The following is a 25296-nucleotide window of genomic DNA, read 5'->3' as shown; positions in this document are numbered from 1 at the left end:
GGAAGACGGTCCAGAAGATCTTCTAAAACCAGGAAACATGTTTCTGCATAGATTCCTAGGGACTGTTCTTTAGATTCTGATTACAAGTCAATATGTTTTCAAGAAATAAGATAAAATTTGGTGACTTTGTTGTTAATCTTCCAGAGACAACTTAGTCTCGGGAACCCACCTCTAACTAAATACTGATATGTGTAGGACCAATCAAGAAGGTCTGTCAACAATATCTGGTACTTAGAAAGTTGCTACACCCGACACATGACAGGGGACGAATGCTTACTATTTGGCATTCAGCCATTTGATGGCGGATCTATTTCTTTTGCTGGGGATTTAGGTGGGAAAATAACAAAGAGAGGGAAGTTCTCCAATGGCACATTGACCTTCGATCTCGTGGAACAACTCAACCACAACTTGCTCAGCGCATCTCAGATATGACAAGAAGTTCTCCACTCTATTAACTGAAAATGAATGTTTGATCTTGAAACCAGGTTTCAAAGACCCTAAAGAATGGATACTGATACGTACTCCGAGGCATAATGATGCTTATATATTAGATATGAGAAGTTCACTCTCACAACTAACTGCCTCATATCTAATATCCAAAGCCTCAGAGAACAATTCATCACTTTGGCATCGACGTCTGGATCACGTCAACTTCAAGAATTTGAACAAATAGGTAAAAGGTGAGTATGTGAGGGGTTTTCCTGTTAAAACTTTCTCTTGTATCAAAAAATGTCTTTCATGCTCCAAATGCAAGTAACACAAGCTCCCTCACAAGCCAAAGCTGTTAATTCTATTGATTTCATTCTCCAGCTGTTACATATGGATTTGTTTGGTTAAATTCAACCTTTAGCAATAGGCCAAAAAGCTTATGGTATTGTTGTTACTGATGACTTCTCCCGTTTCAGCTAGGCTTTCCTTTTAGAACACAAGGATGAAAACGCTCAGTTTCTGATCAGATTCATGACACTTATAGCAAACCAAACTGATAAACGAGTCAAGTGTATTCGAAGTGATAACGGAACCAAATTCTGCAATAAAGCTGTAAATGACTTCGTTACTCAAAGGGGATTGATCATCATTTTAGTGCTCGTACTCCAGAACAGATTGAGGTCATTGAACGATGCAACCGAACACTGATAGAGGTTGCCAGAACAATGCTGTCTTATTCAAAGCTTCCTTTGTTTTTCCGGGGTGAAGCAATTAATGCTGCTTATTACATTCAAAACCATGTGCTGCTAAACAAATGTCTGAACAAAACTCCTTATGAAGTCTATTACAAGACTGAGCCGCAAGCTAACTACTTCAAGACAATTTGATATCCATGCATTCTGCTTCACACAAATGCCAACTCGGCTCCAAAGTCTGCTGTAAAGGCCGATGAGTGTTATTTCGTTGGAAATGCTGCCAACAAGTGTGCTTATCGTGTTTACAACAAGAAAGCAAAAGTGATTGTGGAGTCCTTCAATGTTGATTGGCAAGAGCTTAACCCTATAGATGCACACACGGGACCTAACTGGTTATTTGATTATGATGGTTTATTCAATCAGTTTTGTTTTATCTCTACCCCTCCTGTTGCAGCTGTTCCAGTCCCTACTTCAGTGTCTTAGTCAGTATTATTGCATTCTGACTTAAATAGCCTGGATGAAGTTTATCTATCTTCTGGTCCATCAAATAGAAATGTGTTTTCTGCAGCACCTTAACATGCTGCAGCTGATCCCATGCTTCAACGAGCGGATACAACCGACGTGGCAACAGTTGAAGATGCTTCTAACTCAGATTCAGATACTTTTTTTATGTCGGTTGACTATGTTGACCCAAATGAGACTGAGCCTGTAGTGAATCTTCAGGCAGAACCTAGTGTGGTGAAGTCTATGCCCACACTTCCCTTATCAAATGATAATATACAACTTGCTGCTGAAGAAACTGTTGAAAATGAAGTTCCTGCTGGTGTATCCGACAACAATGATTCTACTTTGGTTCCTACAATTGCTGTTCCGTTTATGGAGAGTTTGTGGGATGGTCCCATTGCCCTAGAACATGCGGGTTGATCAGCCGAACACTGTTCAACCAACCACTGATGTTCTGAAAAATGCACCAAGCATATTCCATCCCGTAGAGGGCTTGACCGTTGAAACTCAAGAGCTAATTGAACAAGTCGATCCACCTCCTCAGTTTCCAATTCACCAATCTCATCCAACATAAAACATCATTGGATCTCCTTCTGCTGGTATCCAAACAAGAAGCCATTCTGGTACTATTAACAAATATCTTTTTGCATGTTTTTATCTCACAGTATTACAAAGTGGCACACAAAGAGATTTCCTGGATTGAAGCCATGCAAGAGGAGTTGTTACAGTTCAAGAAGCTGAATGTATGGAGACTGGTAAAGAAGCCCGAGAATAAGAAACTGATCGGTACCATATGGGTGTTTAGGAAAAAGAAAGATGATAAAGGGGTGATCATAACAAATAAAGCTAGATTGGTGGTGCAAGGTTTCTCTCAACGTGAAGGTCTTGATTACGATGAAGTTTATGCTCCTGGTGCTAGACTTGAGGCCATTCGTCTCTTTTTGGTCTATGCATCGTACACGAACTTCAAAGTTCATCAAATCAAAATGTTAAGACTGCCATATTGTATGGGAAAGTCAAAGAATAAATCAATGTTAAGAAATCGTCAGGTTTTGAGGATCCTAATCGTCCCAACTATGTCTACCTACTTGACAAAGTTCTCTATGGCCTTCATCAAGCACCTCGTGCTTAGTATGCTACTTTAGCAGAACATCTTTTAGAAAATGGCTATCAGTGAGGTGTTATTGATCAAACATATTTTATCAAGAAAGTTGGATAGCGGAGGCTACCCCCGGCAATAGGTCCACCCCTAAACCACATGAATATATTAGTTTGCTAGTAAGAAATGACTATGGTAGATGCATAACAAGATTGACACAAATAAAACAAATTAATATTTATTTCACTTTAGTGTGAATATATAATACAAAATCTCAATATAATACCAAATTAATATTTATTTCTCTTTAGTGTGAATATATAATACAAAATCTCAATATAATACCAAGCGTTCTAAGAAACGCAAAATAGATTAAACTTGTTACTACAAATATCTAATGATGAAAACAAAATTTATGTGATACTCCTAACCAAGTTCAACTTCACGGACTCTGATGTGAAGAGGGAAGATAAAGATGGAAGAGAGAGGTTGGAAAAGTTTGCGGGTTTTCAAGTCCAACTTCATGACCAAAACTTCTATGAATGATTTTTGTGAGAATTAAATGACAGAGAAAAGATCGGTCCATGACCTAAACTGGGCCTATGAGTTTTTTGTTTGAAATAGAACATATAAATTCGCGTTTGAAATGCTCTTAAAGGAGAAATTACTTAAAACTCAAACATTTAATAAACTAAACAAAGTATCTATCTATAATATATATAAATGAAACCCCTAAAATCCTACGTATCGCGATGTGGTCGTTCCCCCCTTTTATGAAGCCACCAGATTGCTTGATTTTTAAATGGAGGCCTCTCATTGATTTAACCCAAATTCATGGGTATGGGTCTTACCAAAATGGTTAGCTCTTAAACAGGTTATAAAATCTCATTAAATTAAAAATTAATCTTACCAATTATTTGATATGAAAATCCTATAAAATAGGGATATACTAAAATTTAATATCCAATTTAAAAAGAAAAAGATATTGTTTATAATTAATAAACAATTTTATAGTAAAAAACATAAGCGGGCCATGGGTCACCAAATCCAGATAGCTTTTAAACGGATTATAACATATCATTTATTTATGAAACCCTTTCATCATCAAACCCTAAGTATATTATTAACTTTCTTACAATAAAGAAAATTAAAATCCAAAAAATAAATATTAAAAAAGGAAAAATGTAAAACAATCATTTTTTTAAGCCATTAGATTGCTTTATTTATGAATGAAGCCTTCTCACGCATTTGATCCTAATTCACGGGTAAAGGTCTCACCAAACACAGATAGCTCTTAAACGGGTTATAACATCTCATTATATTAAAAATTAATCTTATCAAATATTTGATATGTAAATCCTATAAAATAGGGATATACTAAAAATTAATATCCTATTTTATTTAAAAAAAGATATTATTTATAATTAAGAAACAATTTTATAATAAAGAAAATAAATGGGTAATGGGTATCATCAAACCCAGATAGCTTTTAAACCGGATTATGACATATCGTTTATTTGTGAAGCCATTTTATCATCAGATCTCAAGTATATTAATTATTAACTTTTTTAAAATAAATAAAATTAAAATCCAAATATCTATATATATATATATTAGAAACGAATAATGTAAAACAATCCCCCGTAATACGGAGGATAAAATCTAGTATGCATATATATATATATACACACACACCAAAATAATAAAAAAGGTTGTATTACAAATCAATAGTCCATTAATAAACAAGTTAATTAACAATCATTTTCATTGAAAAACAAAATCAACGAACGTTGTTGTTAAGAAAAGCCCATGTGGGTACTTTTAGGGTTTTGCTTCTCACTCTCATCATTGGCACTATAAATACCTAATACCTGGATTCTCGCCTACCCTACCTGACACTTGTGTCCTCTTTCATTTTCTCTCTCTACACCTCTTCGCACCGTTCCTTCTCTCTCCAAACCACACATTTTCAGCTTCTTTAATCATTTCGATCATCTAAAGGCTTCTGGTTTGATGTGAAGTAAGATCTGATATCTGCTTAATGTATCAGCTTATGTTGTTGTGCAGCTGGGTTAGTTCAGTTCGATTATATGGCATCTTTTATGCATAATTTGGTGCCATTGTATGTAGTAAATTGATGTTTTCCGTGACCTAGACCTGATTGATTGAAGGGTTTTTGTTGTTATAATCTTTAGTGTATATTTCTGTGTAGAATCTTTGTTGTAAGATGAATCGTAGGGTTAGGAAAAGAACCCAAAAGCTGGATTTGTTAGAACAACCCGAAACGGAGAGTGTAGATTGTTTTAAAGTGAGTGAAGATAGCGTTGTTAATTGGATTAGATTGCCTGATGATCTAGTAATTAAGGTTTTTACTCATTTAAATTATCGTGATCGAGCTAGCTTGTCATCGACTTGCAAAAGCTGGAGATCAGCTGGATCTCCATCAAGTTTATGGCAATCGATAGATCTTCGTCCTCACCAATGTGATTCGGGTTTAATGAATGTGCTGTCCTCAAGGTGCTCGGATCTAAGAAAACTTAGGTTTAGTGGATCTTACTGTATGGATTCACTAGTTAATCTCAGAGCTGAAGGTTTGAGAGAATTAAGAGGTAGTTACTGTAGGGAAATAACTGACGCAAATCTTGCACACATCGTGGCTCATCACTCGCTTCTTGAAAGCATCGAACTTGGGCCTGATTTCTGTGAAGGGATTACTAGCGAGGCAATTGTCGCTATAGCCTTAGGCTGCCCTAAGTTAAAGAAGCTTAGGCTTTCAGGGGTAGCAGATGTAACTACCGCGGCCATCAATTCTTTGGCTACTTATTGTCTGCATCTTCAAGAAGTTGCGTTTGTCAATTGTCTAAGAATCGACGAAGCGGCTTTAGGAAAGGTTGTGTCGCTTCGTTTTCTTTCAGTTGCTGGGACCGCAAATATAAACTGGAATTTGGCGGGTGATTGTTGGGGCAACCTTCGTAATTTAGAAGGTTTAGATGTTTCCCGAACCGAAGCGGTTCCAGCTGTTGTTATGAGGTTGTTTAAGCCATTAAATAGCTTGAAACTTTTGTGTGCATTTGGTAGCCCGTTATTAGAGATTGACGCCGCTCTTCATGCCAAGGCTAATCAGCGAGGTATAATGATGCTCGGTTTCTTTAATGATACTTTTAAAGAACTGTCTCATATGCTTCCCGGCACTTTCTCTGAATGGAGAAACCGGTCAGGGAAGAAAGACGGGATTTTGAATGAGTTTATTAGTTGGGTTGAATGGATTCTCTCACATGCGCTTTTACATATAGCCAGTTGGCTTAACACAGTCGGGTTCGAGGAGTTTTGGGTCAATCGAGGGGTGGGTCTCTTGCTTAATTTACTACAAAGTTCTCAAGAAGATGTCCAAGAATATGCAGCCATCGGGCTTGCGTCTTTCACGTTGGTAGTTGATGATTTACCAATGGTTAATGCGGTACTTGCTGAGGCTGTCATGATAGGTGGCGGTGTTGAGCTTCTGTTGGGGCTTGCGTCATCCGTGAAAGAAGGGATCCAGAAAGAAGCCACAAAGGTTGAAACTTTTATGCTTTCTTGATTTATTTGTCACAAAAGAGTACTTCTTGGGGGCAGTTTAATAAAATAATTATTTATTGCAGGCAATTGCAAATCTTTCTGCGGATCCGGTCTTTGCAATAACTGTGGTGGGGCATGGTGGGATCACCATTCTTGCAAGCTTAACAAAGTCTCTGAACCGATGGGTGGCTGCAGAGGCCGTTGGAGGGCTTTGGAACCTTTCTGCCTTTGATGAGCCTAAGGTTTTCGGTTTTATTATTTGTTTGTCAAATTTCAAAACTTTGGCTCTTGGTTAAAATTGTTACTAATACGGTTAATCTTGATTAAGGGAGCCATTGGTGAATCCGGTGCTATTAAGTCTTTAGTTGACTTAACCGTTAAGTGGCCGAGAGGCTTTGATGAACTTCTGGTATGAGTCTTGATTTTGCATCACGTCTTACAAATTAAGAAATTGTATATTACAAGATATTTTGCTTTTTAGGAACGGGTGGCGGGTGTACTTGGCAATTTGGCATTTAATGATATGTGTAGCATGGAAATGGCAGCAGTTGGTGGTATTAATGCTTTAATAACACTTGCTTGCACCAGCGAGTGCGAGGACGTGCAAAAAGAGGTAATAAAATGATATTAATTAACGTGTAAAGTGAAATATCTAATTATCAAGAAATGTGATATCTTATTATGGTATAGGCGGTCCGAGCATTGGATAATTTAGCACTTGATGACAGAAACCGAGAATATGTTGCATTAGCTGGCGGTGTGGAACCCTTGGTAAGATATTTTATCTATTGACATTGGCATCTGATGCCTTTGTTTATTGCACACTGCGGTTGTGTTGACGATATATGCAAAATCCTACACTTCATTTATTATAAATTTGGCAGAAATAGTTATACTATTACTATTATCAGTACTATCAATACTGCTATTTCTATCAATATGATTTATTGTTTCATTACAGGTTGCTCTTGCAGAAACGTGTATTACCGCCTCTCCAATTCTTCAGGTGAGAGTGGCTGTTACTATATGGTCCTTGTCGGCTTCAATATCCAATAGGTACATGCAAATATTAACCCTTTACATTAATCTAACTACATATACCCTAACTCACTAAGTAACCTTTTGCATCCTACAATTATCAAAAGATGATTAAAAAACATGTAACTTTCTATATGATGTTTAGATTTGCATATGATCTTACAGTTACAGAAAATCTATTAAATCGTAATTTGTTTAATTTCTACCAGAGAAGCAATTGGACGAGTGGGAGGCGTCGCCGCTCTTATAAGGCTGGCAACAACAGACATACAAGTAAAGTCTTATTATGTATTTATTTTTTTAAAAAATTCACTTCTTGTATGTTAAGTTTGATATAAAGAATATATTGTCATTTTAGCTATACATAAAATTACTAAAATGTTGATGTAAAATATTAGGATGTCCAATCAATGGCTGCTGGGGCCCTTTGGTGTCTAGCATCCAGCCCAAGAAACGCTCTGCGAATAGTCGAAGATGGGGGCATTCCGGTCTTGGTTTATATTTGTTCAACAGGGTCCCAAATGGGTCGTTTCATGGCGGCTTTAGTTTTGGCATACATGTTTGATGGAAGGTTAAATTTTGAAGTTTTATATTTCTTCTTGTCTTTTATTTTTTTCTTTATTTTTTTGTCAAATTACTATATTGCTTAATTTAAAATTTTTTTCTATATCTTGTACAGAGTGGAAGAATATGCTCCGGTAGACTTAGAAAGTGCAAGAATAACATACTTGAAGTGCATTGAAAATCTTGTATCGACTTTTGTTGACCCGCATATGTTTACTGGCGTCTCTTTAACATCGGTTTCTGCTCCGTTGACACAAGCAACAGAATCTGTTTGTATTGTTGAAACAGGTTAATTACTATGCTGCCAAACTGATATTGAACGGTTTGTATACATGCTGCGTAATAAGTCTCCGGTGCTGAAATCCTTTGCAGCATTTGCTCTTCTTCAGGTCAAACTCAACATTCTTCTTATTATAACAAAACTAGATTTTAACAGATTCTGATTATAACTAAACTAAAATTACAGTTTACTGTTCTTGGTGGGCGAAATGCACGCCGCCATGTTAACCTGTTGCAAGAGGCGGGTGCATCGCGCCCTCTTAGGGTTACTTCCGTGGCGGTTGCTGGTCCGTTAGAAGCAAGGATATGCGCAAAAATTGTGCTCAGGAACCTGGAGCACCACCAAATGGCTTCAGCATAAAAATGTAGCAGGTCCAGATGGAAAGCAATAAAGTTAACCTGAATGTCAACTGTTATATATATATTCTTTTCTTTTCTGATGTATTTGTTTTGAGTTTTGTTATAGTTAAAACACTTCAATTCATCTTTTTCTAAACTGATTAGTTTTCAAGATCGGTTTCCAAAGTCAATCTGCATATTTGGATTTGAGTCTCACAATATTTTGGCTTTGATCTAAATTACATTTTGGCTTTCTCATGATTCGATGAAAAAGGATCCAAATCACATTGAAAAGACAAACTAAATCGATCATAGACAATTTAAAATACACAAACGAAGCAGGTGAAGAACATTGCGATGTCGATTGTGACAGATGATAATATCTAGGCATACTCAGGATGATTTCTCCAGCAAAGCACACTTCTTAATAAAACTAACAAATTACAAGGAATTCTCAGCAAGGAGCTGTATAATAAACACCCAAGATGTACAATTTTGGACATCAGAACAAAAGTGACAGAATGATTACAACCTAAACCTTCAACCCAATAGGAGCACAAGACAAGAATCAGCCAAACTAGGAGGGCACCAAAATGCAACAGCAGCATTAAACAAATGAATGGACCAAAACAAACAGACAGAAAGGGATTCTCGATACCAACAATCACCAAATGAGCGTAAACTATAACTGAGACCCCAACCTCAAGCATGAATGAACTTCACACCATTAATCTGGCACTGGCAAGTCGAAACCTTGCTCTAAGGGATTTCTCCATTTGGTTTCTGCTTTCTGCTGAATCATTGTTCAAATGGTGATTGACACTTTGATTTCCTTCTGTTTTCATTTGTTTCAAACCCAATCTGCACGAATTACCTTGGTGATGAAGTATATGGTCAATTGCAGTGGTGGACATAGAAAATTTCTCGCAACGGTCAAAATAAGTTGACTATCACTATATACTCACGGGATCGGTCATGATTTTTACCCTATATTAATCCAAAAGAAAAAAAATTATATGGGACAGCCAACTCATGTACCACAAGGGTAGGTTTACCCATGGCCAATTGGGGGCCATTGAGAAGTGAAGGCCTAAAGCCCCTGGCTTCACTTCACTGTCCCTTGGGCCGAGCCTGCCATAACTTATTCCAATCAGACTACCTAAGTAACCTAACTATACACCAAGGCTCAAGTTTGTTTGTATCTGTGGGATAAACGAAAGGAACAACCCCCTCAACAACGTCCATTTTCGTTAAGAATAAGAAATTTTAAGTTATTATTCTCACTCAATTTCGATCTCAAATGCCACATAAGTTAATACATTTATCTACATAATCATCCATTTTCAAATCATATAAGAGCATTCTCATCCCACATCCTATTTCTAAACCAAAAATTACACTAAAACTCATTATATTTTCTCTCTCCATTTCAATAAAATAATACTTTTTATACCTTTTATCATTACATTTTCTCTTTCTTTCACTCACAACCACTTTCAAAATATATTAAAAAATTATAAAGGATGAACAGTAGCTTTTCAAATATACAGAAAAATCACTACTTTTTCTAAAATATAAAAACACTTCACTCACAATACCCTGAATTACTCTCTAAATTATAAAAACACACCTCACATAAATAAGGGGGGTTGGATGGGAATGCTCTAACACTGTAAATTTAAAAGAAATTTTCAACATGTCAATCCACATGAAGATATTAGTTTATAGTTTGCAATGACTATGATAGATGCATAGCAAACGAATAAAACAAATACGTTTCTCTAGCTATAATAAGGACAGATAACACAAAATCTCAATTTAGTAACAAGCGTTCTAAAATACGCATAATAGATCTGAATACTAATCATGATAAAAACATAAATTCAAATAAAAATTCTCTAATACTTATTACAAAGTTCGACTTCATAGACACCAAGACAAATGTGAAATAGAAAAGTTGTAGGTCCCGACGGGATGGATCTAACAACTATTCTTGGATCGACCAAACTCGGTGCTAGCGGAATATCACACCAAGCCACCTTTGTTCTCGGATCTTGAAGGTTATTTGCGGGTAGGGAGTGAGAGTGAGAGCAAGAGAGAAAGATGGAAAGATAGAAGATAAGAATTGGACAAAAGCTTGGTTTCTCATGACATGCTTTCATATTTATAGGAAGCATGCATGAGAACTTTGGTTTATTTCATTATGCCCATTGGGCTTGTTTACAAGGCCTATGGCCCAATTACATACAAAAAGTGTTAGGTCCCGTTTTGTATGTATTAAGTCTTTTGTATTGTATCATATGTATTGGGCTTGATTGTATGCTTTGTTTATGTATGTTTAGGCCCAGGGCCATGAAAAGAAGCCCATTGGGCATGATATGTTATAAAACAACTTCTCATGCATGCTCCTTATAAATAGGGAAGCATGCCATGAGAACACAAGTTTTTTTGCCAAAAAATCTTATCGTAATATTCTCTCTCTCTTCTCTCTCAGTAACATTCAAAAATAAACTTCAAGATCCAAGACCAAGGTGCTTGGTGTGATATTCTGCTAGCATCAAGTTTGGTTGATCCAAAAATAGTTGTTAGATCCACCCCGTTGGGACCTACAATTGGTATCAAAGTTTCTGCTCACTAGTTGACGTTTTTGGATCACAACCTTGAGTTTTGAACTTGAGAATGTGAAAAGAAAGAGTTCTCACAAAGAAAACAACAAAAATACAAAAATATTCGGGTTTCAAGTTACACAAAGTGACTTGAAAAGGTGTTCTTGGTTGAAAATCATAAATACAAAAGTGTTAGATCTAAAAGTATCTAGTTTGAAAATTGCTCAAAAATGAAGTGTTTTAAGAATTTCGCAGTCGCATGTACTTGAAAAGTTGGTGTACTAACCTTTGACTAAACTGACAAGTTAGGTGAACAGATCCCTAGAAAGATTACTTCTGGAAGACTGAAAATTTCGCATCGCACAGATTTTTCGCATCGCTTGGGATTTTATTTCGCTTCGTACAATATTTTCGCTTCGCACAATATCTCTCTTCGCAAAATATTTCGCTTCGCATCAAATCTTTCGCTTCACACAATATTTCGCATCGCATCAAGAGTTTTCGCTTCGCATAAACAGATTTCGCTTCGCATCACTTCAGAATTTCGCTTTGCATCCTGTGCGAATTTTTAGTTCTGTTTGGTGAAAAACTCATCCTTTTAAGGACTTTTGGTGTTTAAAACTGTTCGAACCATGTCTAATACGGATTTTGAGTTGTTGAAGGGGTACTTGTCTTGATAACCAAGCGGGAACCACCACAAAACTTCCAAAGTTTATGACACTAGATGATAACTTTGTTGATTTCAAATGGAGGTTCATGAATTTTATTGCTTTGACAGACTCTGAGCTGATGAGATGTTTGAAGTAGGTCCTCATGTTCCTATGATGACTACTCTCAATGGGGAACAACTAAAGCTCGTGGAAAGTTATGATCAAAATGATAGGACCTTGTTGGAACAAATAAGAAAGCATATCTCACACTCATTGTCTGTCTCTCAAATGAAATCACTGAGACTCTTCGTGAACATCCAACTGCCAAAGGATTGTGGAACGCACTGGTTGAAAAGATTGAGGGAAATGCTGAGATAAGGTAAAATAAGAAGGCTTTGTTGAAGGAAGAGTTTAACATGTTCAACTATCGTCAAGGTGAAAGTGTGGGGGATTTAGTAAAAAGATTTGAAAAGCTGTTACTAAGAATCAGAGCTGCTGATGTCAACATCATGAATTCCTGAAGTCAACCACTAGTTGATGAACTCTTTGCCTTATACCTGGAGTACCAATACTGTGACAATTAAGAGAACTACTAACTTGAATCTCATTTCAAACACTGATTTGATATCTACCATCAAGTCATTTGAAATGGATAAACAACCATTTGAGTTCTCTGAACCAATCTGGGATGAATACTGGAGCTACAATACCTACTGCTTTCTTAAGCAAATCCCAAATACTCAAAATCTGTGCCTCCACATAAGACAGCTTTTATCTCAACTGGCAATCAATCTTTGTCTACTGATAATTAATCTGTGTCATCTAGTTCAAGCTCATTTCAAAAGGCTGTTGATAGTGTAGTTGAACAAGCCTTGAAAGCCCATAGAATCACTTCCTCTTCAAAAACACAGCAAAGTCAGAGTTCCAGCTACTGTGAAGCACTTCCTTTGTTAAATGACTCCAACGTTGCAATTGTTCGAGCTTTTCTTTCAAGTCATGAAGAATTGTTGCAAGGAAAGCTGTTGCCACCACAATTCGAACAAGGTGATCTGAAAGATATCAACAAGAAAGATCTCAAGAAAATGGATATCAAGTATCAGATGGCAATGGCAGTTCACAGGGCAACAAACTTTATGAAGAAGTACGGAAAGAATAGTTTAAATGACTCTGACAAGAAAAGAATCAGGTTTAACAAAGAGAAGTTGAGGTGTTACAATTGTAATGAACTGGGTCACTTTTCAAGAGAGTGCACAAATCCTCCAAAACCAGCAAATGACATTCGGGTGATGGATGTGTCTGATGAAGAAAACAGCAGGTTAGCTGGGAAAAGGAACATGGTACAAAAGCCCAGCACTTCAGTTCCAAGAACTGGAATCATCCACGCAAGAGAAAATCAAGCTCAAATTCAAAAGCCCTTGTCTCTCAAGAAGAGGTCCATACCGGCAAGGATTGGGATGACCAGTTTTAGGAGCTGAAAATCCTCTTAACATGGCTGGAATGGCTTTTTCTTCAAACAATGAAGCGTCTTCATCTTCGGGTGCAGGTTCTCATGTATCACATGACGATGAGGTGTTCAGAAATCTTTGCTCTCAAGCATGTATTAACAAGGTTAATTTTTATAGACACAATCACAATGAGGTTTTGAAAGAAATTTCAAAACTCAAAGAATTGAACACTGAATATGTAAAAGCTGATAAGATTTACATTGAGAAAATTGAAACTCACCGTGATGATGTAGCTAATCTGAGACTTAAAATCTTTCAAACAGAGCAAGAAGTAATTTATTATAAGAACATTGTTTCAAAACTTAAAGATGAAATTGAAAATCTGAAACTTGAGTCTTCTGATAAAAAGAAACAAGAAAAGATACTCAAAAGATTTGAAACATTATTAGAGAAATTAAATGATATTATTGGAGCACAGAGAAGTACTAAACTGAAGGCTGGGCTAGGGTATGATTATACTGCTGTACCACCACCTCTAAACAATAATTATACTAGCTTTCCCCACTTCAATTATAATACTTCTCCTGAGGAAGAAATGTCATACGGGGTCGGTAGAATACCAAAACCTGTGAAATTTGTTCCTCCTATCTCACAAACTGCAGCTCTAGTCCTACCATCAGATAAAACTAACATCAATGTGTCTTGTGAAGCAGGTGATGTAAACAATGGTGATTGTGGGAAAGTTAACTTGGGTTGTAAGCAAAATGGAGAGTTAGAACCACATTTTGAATCTTGTGTGGATCTAACAAAATCAATTAACAATCCAGTTTGTAATAAAGTGTGTGAATCTATGTTGGAAAGTTTGAAGTCAGGATCAAATCTTGTATTTTGTGAAAGTTCATGTAATGAAAGTTGTAAAAATGATTGTAAAGAAAATGAATGTTTTTCATCTGATTCGGATTGTGAAACAATTTTTGATGAAACTATTGAAGACAAAGTTGATGAACAGAGTGGTCCTAGCTGCTCATCAACTAGTAATCATGTTGAGGAATTAAGAAATCAAAGATCAAATTTTAAGAATGAAAAACCAAACACATCATGTAAATATGTGCCACCTAAGAAAACCACATTTTCTCAAGATACAAAATGCAACAAAAATCCTCAACATTATAACTAGTTTGATAGTACCTATTACTATTCTCGTCAGAAACCTAGGCATTCAAATTATTTTGCTTCTAAGTTTTCAAATGGTCATGATTATCAGACAGATAGAGGTTACAGACATGTTAACCCGACTCCATCACTTTATATGTTAAATCACACATACTTTAGTGAGCAAGAAGTCTATAAATGCAATCAAAGAAAGTGTTGCCTTGTATGTGGAAATCCTTCTCATCTTGCAAGACATTGTAGAACTGGCACCAGCAACAAAAAGATTTAAACAGTGCGTTTGGTCAGGCATTTCCTAAGGTTGATCCCAAACCTAAGAAAATGACTCACCAAACTCACTCCACTGCTAGTGAAAGGGATGTTAAACCAAAAAGAGAACAAAAACCAAAAACACCATTTTGGCTAATCCAAAGGGAAAGAAAAAGGTTAGCAAAGGGTTTGGAAGCTGAAAAGCGAAAGAGCCCTTCAAATGTTTTCAACAAGAAACACACTGAGGACTTTGTTGTTAAGTTCAAACCAAAACAAAGGCAATCCAGAAAACCTTTCCAAAACTGAGGAAAACATAATTCAAGTTCCTCAAGGTATTGCTCTTCAGAATCTGATTCACCAACAGATTACATTTTTAAAAATAAAAAATTAAACTTGGTGATTTTATGTTTAATCTTCCCGAGATAACTAAGTCTCTGGACCCCTCTACTAACTAGCTGTTCATGTGTGTAGGGGTAGTCAGGAAGTCCTGTCAACAGTATCTGGTACTTGGACAGTGGCTGCACCCGACACATGACGGGAGATGAGTCTCTTTTATTTGATGTGAAACCATTCGATGACGGACATGTCTCTTTTGCTGGTGATGTAGGTGGAGAAATAACAAAACAGAGCAAGGTCTCAAATGGTACCCTGACATTTGATGAAGTCAATCTTGTGGAACAGCTAAACCACAATCTCCTCAGCGTGTTCCAAATCTGTGATAAGTATTTCTCAACTCTCTTTACAGAAAATGAGTGTCTAATTCTCAAACTAGTTTTTAAAGTCCTGGATGAGTGGGTTTTGATGCGTACTCCGAGGCATAATGATGCATACATTCTGGACATGAGAAGTAACTATTCAATGCATACTGCTTCTTGTCTACTGTTCAAGGCCTCGGAAAACGACTCATCCTTATGGCATCGACGCTTGGGTCACGTTAACTTTAAGAACTTGAATAAGTTAGTTAAAGGTGACCATGTGAGGGGTTTGCCTGTAAAATCTTTTCACTGTGCTGAAAAATGTTTATCTTGTTCTAAATGCAAACAGCACAAACTTCCTCACAAACCCAAGATTGTCAATCCCATAAACTCCACTCTCCAACTATATATGGATCTCTTCGGTCCAATTCAACCATTGGCAATAAGTCGAAAAGCCTATTGTCTGGTTATTATTGACGATTACTCGCGTTTTAGTTAGACATTTCTTCTAGGGCACAAGGATGAGATAGCTCAATTTCTACTCAGGCTCATTGATTTGGTGGAGAATCAAACTGATAAAAGAGTTAAGTGCATCAGAAGCGACAATGGAACAGAATTTTGCAACAAGGTGGTCAATGAGTTCTGTCACAACAAGGGGATCCTTCGTTAGTTCAGTGCCCCTTACACTCCTGAACAAAATGGGGTAGCTGAAAGGCAAAACCGTACACTGGTAGAAGCTGCGAGAACAATGCTGTCATTCTCACAACTTCCTTTGATTTTCTGGGGTGAAGCAATTAATGCTGCATGCTTTACTCAGAACCGTGTGCTGCTGAACAAGAGATTGAACAAGACTCCCTATGAAGTCTTTTATGGAACTAAGCCAAGGGTTAACTTCTTCAGAACGTTTGGATGTCCTTATACAGTGCTCCAAACGAATGCCGTTTCAACTTCCAAGTTTGCCGAGAAAGCTGATGAGTGCTACTTTGTAGGCTATTTCGCCGAAAAAAGTGCTTATTGAGTCTACAACAAGAAAACCAGAGTAATCTTGGAATCATTCAACATTGATTGGCAGGAATTAAACCCTACTGATGCACACAACGGTCAAAACTGGATGTTCGATTATGAAAGTTTGTTTAAGCAGTTTCGTGGGATGTATGTAACACCAGTTGTTTCACCTGTTTCCCCTATTGTTTCTGCTCCTGTTCAATCTGAAAATGATCAATCAGTTTTGATGCAAGCTGTAATAAGAAGTCTGGAAGATGTTCATGTGGCTACCCATGCACCTGTACTAAATACTCCACTCGTGGCAAATCAACCAACAGCGACAAATGAGGTGCAGCCACTTATAGTTACTACTGATATGCCCACAGTCGAAGACACCTCCGATTCAAATACCTATTCGTATGTGTCAGCTGACAACGGGGAGAATGACTAGACTGATAAAACAGTGAATCCTCCGTCAGAACCTATTGTGGTGGAATCTGTTTCCACACCTCCCTCAGAAGAAAAACATCAAGGTGTTACAGAGGAGACAAATGAAGATGCAGCTCAGATTGAACCAGCCAACAACGACGCTTCTGACAACACCGACTCTACATCAGTACCAGCCATCGTTGTGCCTTTCTATGAGAATCCGTGGGAGGTTCCCATTAAAAAAGAACATCTGGGTGATGAACCTGAAACCAATGTTACTCAACCAAATGTTCTTGTTAATGTGACTACTGTTTTTCATCCCATAGATAGCTTATCAGTGGAACCAGAGGCAACACAAGTCGAGCATGTCGAACAGATTCCTCAATTGCCAGTTCATAGAAGACATCCGACTAAGAACATTATTGGAGATCCATCGACCGGTATCCAAACACGTAACACTTCTGGTAACATCAACAGGTGTCTTTTTGCTTGCTTTATTTCACAGGACGAACCCAAAGACTACAAAGTTGCATTGAAAGAAAACTCTTGGGTTGAAGCCATGGAAGAGGAACTATTGCAGTTCAAGAAGTTGAATGTTTAGAGACTGGTCAAGAAACCAGAAAATAAGAGACCGATTGGAACCAAGTAGGTGTTCCGAAATAAAAAGGACGAAAAGGGGGTTATCATAAGAAACAAAGCCCGACTTGTTGTACAAGGCTTTGGCAGTGAGAAGGAATTGATTATGATGAAGTTTATGCACCCGTGGCCAGATTAGAGGCAATCCGTATCTTTCCAGCCTACGCGTCGTATATGAACTTCAAAGAATATCAGATGGATGTGAAGACAGCCTTTTTGTATGGAAAGGTTAAGGAAGAAATCTATGTTAGCCAACCACCAGGTTTTGAGGATCCGGATCATCCTGATCATGTTTATCGTCTTGACAAGGCACTTTATGGTCTTCACCAAGCACCACGTGTATGGTATGCCACTTTGGCTAACCATCTGGTGAAAAATGGGTACAAAAGAGGTATTGTTGATCAAACACTCTTTGTCAAGAAGGTTAAAGGTGATCTGATTCTAGTGCAAGTTTATGTTGACGACATCATCTTTGGGTCTACGAATGAGAATCTGTGCAAGGAGTTTTCAGAAGTCATGCAAAAGTGATTTGTGAAGAGTTCATTGGGAGAAATAACTTTCTTCCTTGGCTTGCAAGTTGAACAGAAGATGGACGGGACTTTGATTCACAAAGAAAAGTACGTCCACGAAATTGTTCAAAAGTTTGGGTTCAAGCATTCATCTGCATTTATGAATCCAGTTGCTACACGACCTATCCTCGCTCCTGATCCATCGGGAAAGCCAGTCGATCAACACCTGGATAGGTCCATGATTGTCTCACTGATGTATCTCACTGCAAGTAGGTCGGACATCATGTTCCCTGTTTGCCAATGTGCATGATACCAATCTGATCCAAGAGAATCTCACATGACCGCTGTCAAACGTATTTTTAGATATCTCAAGGGAAGACCTCGATTGGGACTCCGGTATCTAAAAGAGTCTCCTCTGGAACTTCATGCATACACTGACAGTGATTACGGGGGATGCAACTTAGATCGAAAGTCGATATCAAGGGGTGTCAATTCCTGGGTGATAGATTGATTTCTTAGCAGTGCAAAGAGCAAGTCACTATGTCCACATCCACCGCTGAAGTTGAGTACATTGCCGCATCCAGTTGCTGTTCCCAAGTCATTTGGATCCCGCATCAGTTGCTGGATTACGGTTTGAATATCTATGATACCACGATCAAATGTGATAATGAGGCTGCCGTTGCGATTTTTAAAAACCCGGTCAAGCACTCAAAGACATAGACATCCGAATACACTTTATTCGTGATTGTTTTGATTGTAAGCTTGTCAACATAAAAAGGGTCCATACTGAATAAACTTTGCAGATCTCTTTACAAAATCTTTTAGTTGTGCCCGATTTTTGTTTCTCGTTGAATCGTTGGGCATGATTTCCTTTGAGTAAATTTTATCTTTTATTTTAAAATTGTTAATATTTTTAAAATATGTCACAATTTTAGAATGAGAAAATTGAGTTATCATTAACTCACCAAAAAAAAAAAAGATTTTCAAATTTACTTTAAGAAAAACAAAAACAAGTCATTTGACTTAACAAAAAGATTTTATATAATATTAATTTCATCTTTACTCCTATTCCAAGAAAATTCAAAAAGAATTCACTCGTTTAGAGGGAGCTCCTGCTTAGAGGGAGTCGGATAATTTAAGTTTTTTCTTAAGAATTTGATCCAACCTTTGGAAAATGATAGTACATTGGCATTTAATGATCCTAGCTCATGAAAAGAGTAGATAAAAAGGCTACAAGGTCACTCAATGATGTGTAGATAGGCTTGACAAACAAGTAAGTGTTAAGTGATATAAACCTAAATCCTTGCTGGTACTAGTGGCTACACGTTTAAGAAATGGTTGCATGATTCCGTTAAAGTCATATTCATGAAGGCAGAAATGTAACTAAACATGTCATACCCAAGCCTCTCTTTATCTGATCACCGTTGTCTTATGAAATAAGTGTCATTTTTAATTTTCATTAAGTCAATGTAAAGCCAATTTAAATGACTTGCGATATCAAATGAAGAAACCCCCTATATATTTATGGTCAAGATAATATTTAATGTCGGTGAGCAAAACCGGACACGAAACGAGAGCTTCGGGACGCGTGTTTAGCTTCAACGGAGGAGATCTTCTAGAATGGTTTATTTAGCTATAAATAGGGTCTTGTAGTCATATGTATGTGTGTGTTTGTATGGTGTAAATCACCCACCCAAAGGGAGCTCACCTTGGGTGGGGTCGGTTCGTTTAATCTATAAATCTTTCAACCGATAATGAGATCGTTCATATACGTCATATTATCTTTATATTATGTTCGGTCGTTTGATTTACCGCACCCGTCTCGAGCACTTATCAAGAACAAAGCCGTTCGTTGTCGGATCCGGTTTTGGAACCTACAATTGGTATCAGAGCGGGTCGAATCTTATGATTTAACTTTTTTCTTGATATTCGGGTTCTAATTTCGCGATTACCCGAATCGAGACGTTAAAGACCCGTTGAAGTTTGAAAATAAAGTTTGAAGATCTTGAAAAAAAAGTTGGAAATAAAGTGGGAAATAAGCGTGTTTGAAGATTCTCCTTGAAGATCCGAATGTACGGGATCTACAAGTGCCAGATCCGGGTGTTTCGGGAACCGTTCCGCCATACGCCGAGAATCCGGCGACCCTACGGTCCTTCCCGGCGACGATTCCGAGGTTGAAGATGTAAAAATCAAACTTCGATGTGTGTGAGCATCGCTGATCATGGCAACTTTTGGATAAAGATGTGACCGAGGGGTTTGCCGGTAACTGCGGGCGGTAGTGGTTGTGGCTGCATTTTTTCGGACATTCATTTTTCTGGCGACCCATTTTTCAGCTGTGAAGATGAACAGGGGCGGTGCCGGTGGTTGCAATGGCGGTAACTGAGGTGGCTATGGAGGAAGCCGTGTCGCGGTATGGTGAAGATGGGTCGTCGAAAACCTGAGGTAGTATGTGCCGGAATTCGTTTTTTCGACGAATGACGCTGGTTGAAGGTGTTTTCCCGGCAAGCACAGATGTGCTTGATGTATGCATATGGTGGCTGACATGTTGTACTAAGCTTCTTTCTTGGTCTCTTGGTAATTTTTTTGGGCCATGACCTACTGGGCTTACCCTTTTAATGGACCAACAAGCTCTCATCAGTTTCAGGCTGTAATGTTGAGTTTTGATTTAGGCCTGATTAAAAATATTGTCATGGGCTGCTAAACTAATTAATTTGGGCCGATTACGCAAAATAGTTTTGGGCAGTGAAATTGATAATGTTCAGATCGACCAAACTAAAGAAAGTCAAAATTGATCAGGTTTTCGTTATTGTTTAATTGTGTTCAAAGCTTATTATTTCTATATTATTTTCAAGGCGTTCGAGAAGTTGGATCCGTGTGGTAAACTTTGAACAAATTGGACAAGGATTTGGATTTAAAGAAGAAATATTGAGTTTTGTCATTTGATCGTTGAATACGGTTATTCGAAATCGACTTGCGGATATTTGAGCTCTTCTCGCTTAAGATCCGAGAGAATGGACAAAAAAGCTAGAATTACTTCATGAATGAATTAGGTGGGTCATACCTTGAGGGGGTGAATTGAAACGAAGAGGCTTCGATTTATCGGGTGATTTGTGAAGATGCGAGTTTATGGTTCAACAAAGTTTTTGATATCATAAGTCAAGGGGGTGATTTTAAAGCCAATTTAAATGACTTGCGATATCAAATGACGAAACCCGCTATATATTTATGGTCAAGATAATATTTAATGTCGGCGAGCAAAACTGGACACGAAACGAGAGCTTCGGGACGCGCATTTAGCTTCAACGGAGGAGATCTTCTAGAATGGTTTATTTGGTTATAAATAGGGTCTTTTAGTCATATGTATGTGTGTGTTTGTATGGTATAAATCACCCACCCAAGGGGAGCTCACCTTGGGTGGGGTCGGTTCGTTTAATCTATAAATCGTTCGACCGATAACGAGATCGTTCCTATACTTCATATTTTCTTTATATGATGTTCGGTCTTTTGATTTACTGCACCCGTCTCGAGCACTTATCAAGAACAAAGCCGTTCGTTGTTGGATCCGGTTTTGGGACCTACAGTCAAGAAAAGCGTCAAGAAAAGAAAGAAAAAAAAAACAAAAGAGACAGAAAAGAAAAAGAAAAAGGGTTAGAAATAGAGTTAGTTCTAGGAATTTTAACTTCTGCTTTATTTCTTCATTTATTTTGACTCAAGCCTTGGACTTTCTACGTTTGTAGTCATACAAGATCTGATTGTTAAGGCCCTGAGTCTTCTACTTTGTTTTATTTTCTTTCTTTTGTTCAAGCCTTGGACTTTCTCTGTGCGATAATATGGTATTATCCAACCTGATTGTTAAGGCCTGAACTTCTGCTATATTTTAATCTTTCTAGATCGAGTCAAGTGTACAAAGTGAAAGTGTCCAAAGTCTTAATAAGTGTACTGTGATCAAATAAGAAAGGCTTAAGTCAAATTGAGGTGATATGTCAACACAAACTAGGCCCGAGATATGATGGAATCAGTAACATGTATGATTAAATGGGGACCATACAAGTACCGTGCGTAATTGAACCTCAATTGTATCACGTTGACATCAAAACACTTTTCAAGTTTAAACAGGTGGACAATATCTACAATCGATGATGAACTTGTGTCAAAATTATATCAAAATTGAAACGAGATCTAGGGCTTTGCAAATCAATATGATTCCACGTTGCGATCGTTCTTATAAGTTAATCAATTGATCTAATGAAAATAATTATGTAAATTAAATTAAAATTAACTTTGATTTTACATACGTTTTATTTTTATTTTTATTTTTTTTTGTAAAATATTATCTATATTAATATTTTAAATTTTCATTTTAATGTTATTTTTAAATTTATTTTTAATTTTTGTTATTTTTTTTTGTTTTATTTTACTTTTAGTTTTACTTTATTATCCTTAGTTTATTTTATTTTACTTTATTTCATTTTGTCAAAGAGATCGTTGTTGCAAATGTTAACGGTTATGGACCGAAAAAAGAAAATCTAAAAATAAAAACAACCAAGTGCTTGGATTCGGTGATTAAATATTTTTCGAGTTTAAGTTTGTAAATATTTTTAAAGATCGTGTACTGAGAGTGTATTTTCGGTGAATACTCGCGATGTTTTGACCTTATCGCGAGATAGGCTGACCCTATATATAAGGGCCATGATGTTCGGTTTATTTGTACATATATTAGTATGTTAACTTAGTCGTTTTACTTGTTTAGTTTAGTAACTTTGGTACTTCATACATGTTTATTGTGTTTCAGGTCACAGGTACTTAACGTGCTTAATTTGGACCAGTACGAGCATGGAATGAAGACCCGAGATGTCTAGCACGCTTACCGAGGCAGTCATTTGGATTTGCTGAGAAAAGAGACCCATCGCGTAGCATGGTGGGTGTTGAAGGTGGGGCATCGCGCTACGCGATGCCCTGTAATTTGGCAGCGTTGACTTTGGTCCATCGTATAGCACGATGGACCAGGAGAGGAGTCCATTGCGCTACGCGATGGTCCCCAGAATCGTGAAAGTTAGGATTTGAGTTTATATTTCATTTTGACGACCCTAAACGCCATTCTTCACCTTCCAGGCGATTTTCAGAGCAGCAAGGAGAGCCACCATCACTTTCAATCATCTGCAGGCATCATACATGTCCTACTACATCATAACCGAAGCCCGAGAGATGCCGAGACGCGGCTAGATCTTTCAAGTCATACCCGGGATGTATAGTTTGTAATCTTTCCGTTATTTTCTCATATACTAGAATGATTGATTTCTAATTATCTTGATGTTAATCTATGAGTATTGATGTCTAGTATTATTGTGCATAAGTCAGTTTAGGTTTATTTCGATCAGAACGATTGGTGTGCCAGTTGCTATAATAATTACTTATAGGATTGTTTTGACCTGTTAATTGTGAGAAAGCATACGTTTGCCCTTAGTTGAGTCACACTGGCAGGGACTGTTTGATAACCCGTGCCATGTGTTAGCGAGCGTGGATGCCTAAGGTTTAACTGGTTAGTCAGTCTGTAGTTGACACAGGATAGTTTATCTGTTATGTGCATGAGTTTGCTGTTAGTTTGCTTACTTGAATTCCCGGGCGTGATTTGTCTTTGTTAATTGATTGAATACTTGATTACTTGTTTGCTTATTATAAAACATAAATTGTTTGCCAGTGTGATCAGCACTTTTATTGAACTACTTCATAATGTTAGGAATTGATTTCACTTCACGCTGACCACATAATCCTCGTGTTCGACACCCTACTTACCCTAGCTTGCTTAGGTGATTAGGACATTGATTTAATTGTTTTTGACTAGATATCGACAGTCTAGCATCAGGCCACCTAAAATATTTTTCGCTATTCACCATTTCACTTTACCAAATTCTCTCACTTTCTCTCACTACTTTTCTCTCAAACCCTAATTCTTTTATAGAGAATCACAACAAATCTAGCCTTGTTTATCACATATTGATCTTCAAGATGGAACCCACACCCTCAGTATACGATCATTCCTATCCATCTTTTACTTTTCTTTTCTGGGTTCAACCAGATCTAGACGAAAGGTTAATAGAACCGTCGCTCAGATCTAGATGTTAGATCTTCAATAGTGTTGTTGATATCATGCTATGCTACTGTCGTTAGGTCTTTGGGACATGAAAATCATCTTTGAATCTTAGTTTTAGTTTCAATTTGTACAGTTTGTAGATCTAGGGTTTGTTCATACTTACTGGGTGCGATTGAAGGTGTGAACGAAAGGGGTTTTGGTTCAAACTCTCCAGAAAGATAATTCGGGTCAAGGCGATCAGCTAGGAGGAAAAAGGAACAAAAATGGGCTAAGTAAAAGCTTTTTGCATAAGAGGATTTTTCGCAAAAATGTGAAGCGAATAAGAAATCTATTTCGCTTCGCATCGCCATGCGAAGCGAATTCCATTTCTCATTCACTTCGCACCACCATGCGATGCGAATTACACTCTTGTTCGCTTCGCATGAGCCATGCCAAGCGAATAGGAAATCTATTTTGCTTCGCATGTCTATGAGAAGCAAAGGGAAATTCTTATTCGCTTCGCACACCCTTGCGAAGTGAATTAAGCCTCATGCGAAATTCTAACACTTAGTAAAATTTTCAAGGATACTGGACTGTCTTGCTACTGGACTGTTTTGGGACTTATGGACTGTTTAACTCTAAGACCCATGTGGACATACAAACTTAATCTTTTATGGACATATTAACTTATGAAAAGACTTAAATTAACTTTTAAACTTATTAAAACAGAATTGTATATAATTAATTAACTATAAGTATATAATTAAGTTAAATACTTTGTGCATACTTAAAGCTTTGTATATAGGTCATCTTGTTTTTGTTTAAGTTAAAAATGATGATTCTCATGGTTTGATTTTAGGGGCATAACTTATTTTGTCCTCTCGAGGAGCCGAAAGACAGAAAAGATAAGGTGCTTACTTCCATGATCAAGGGGCTAAGGTAGTCACCTCTGGAATATGCCATTACTGCTGACTCTGCAATTTACTCTAAGTAGGTTACAAAATTTTGGGCAAATGCAGCACCTGCAGATGATGCTCTTTCAATCAACACAAAGGTGTCAGGAAAGACATTAAAGATTACGGAAGGAGACATCAGGCGAGCATTGAAGATTAAGGATGAGTCAGATTATCTATATGAGAAAGGAGATAGGGCCAAGCTTAGTGAGTTTGTGATTGATATGGGATATGATACTGAATGGAAGAGCTTTGAGAAGAAGCATCTGCCACAATATTGGAGATTCCTATTCCATGTGGTGATTCATAGTTTGTCAGACATGCGTGGTGGATTTGATTGTATGTGTGCAGATTGGGTACGAATTATGTATGCACTAACACATCGGGAAAAGTTAAAT

General features: G+C 37.3%; 1 pseudogene; it reads left to right on the top strand.

Moving 5' to 3' along the window:
- The first annotated feature begins 4954 nt into the window (after positions 1-4954).
- Positions 4955-8524, top strand: LOC143539418 (protein ARABIDILLO 1-like; annotated as a pseudogene).
- The last annotated feature ends 16772 nt before the right edge of the window (positions 8525-25296 follow it).

Source organism: Bidens hawaiensis, unplaced genomic scaffold, assembly GCF_021521415.1.
Source record: "Bidens hawaiensis isolate Kalapana, Puna unplaced genomic scaffold, B.hawaiensis_p1.1 tig00011894_1, whole genome shotgun sequence".
NCBI lineage: Eukaryota > Viridiplantae > Streptophyta > Magnoliopsida > Asterales > Asteraceae > Bidens > Bidens hawaiensis.
This window is presented reverse-complemented; position numbering and strand designations above follow the sequence as displayed.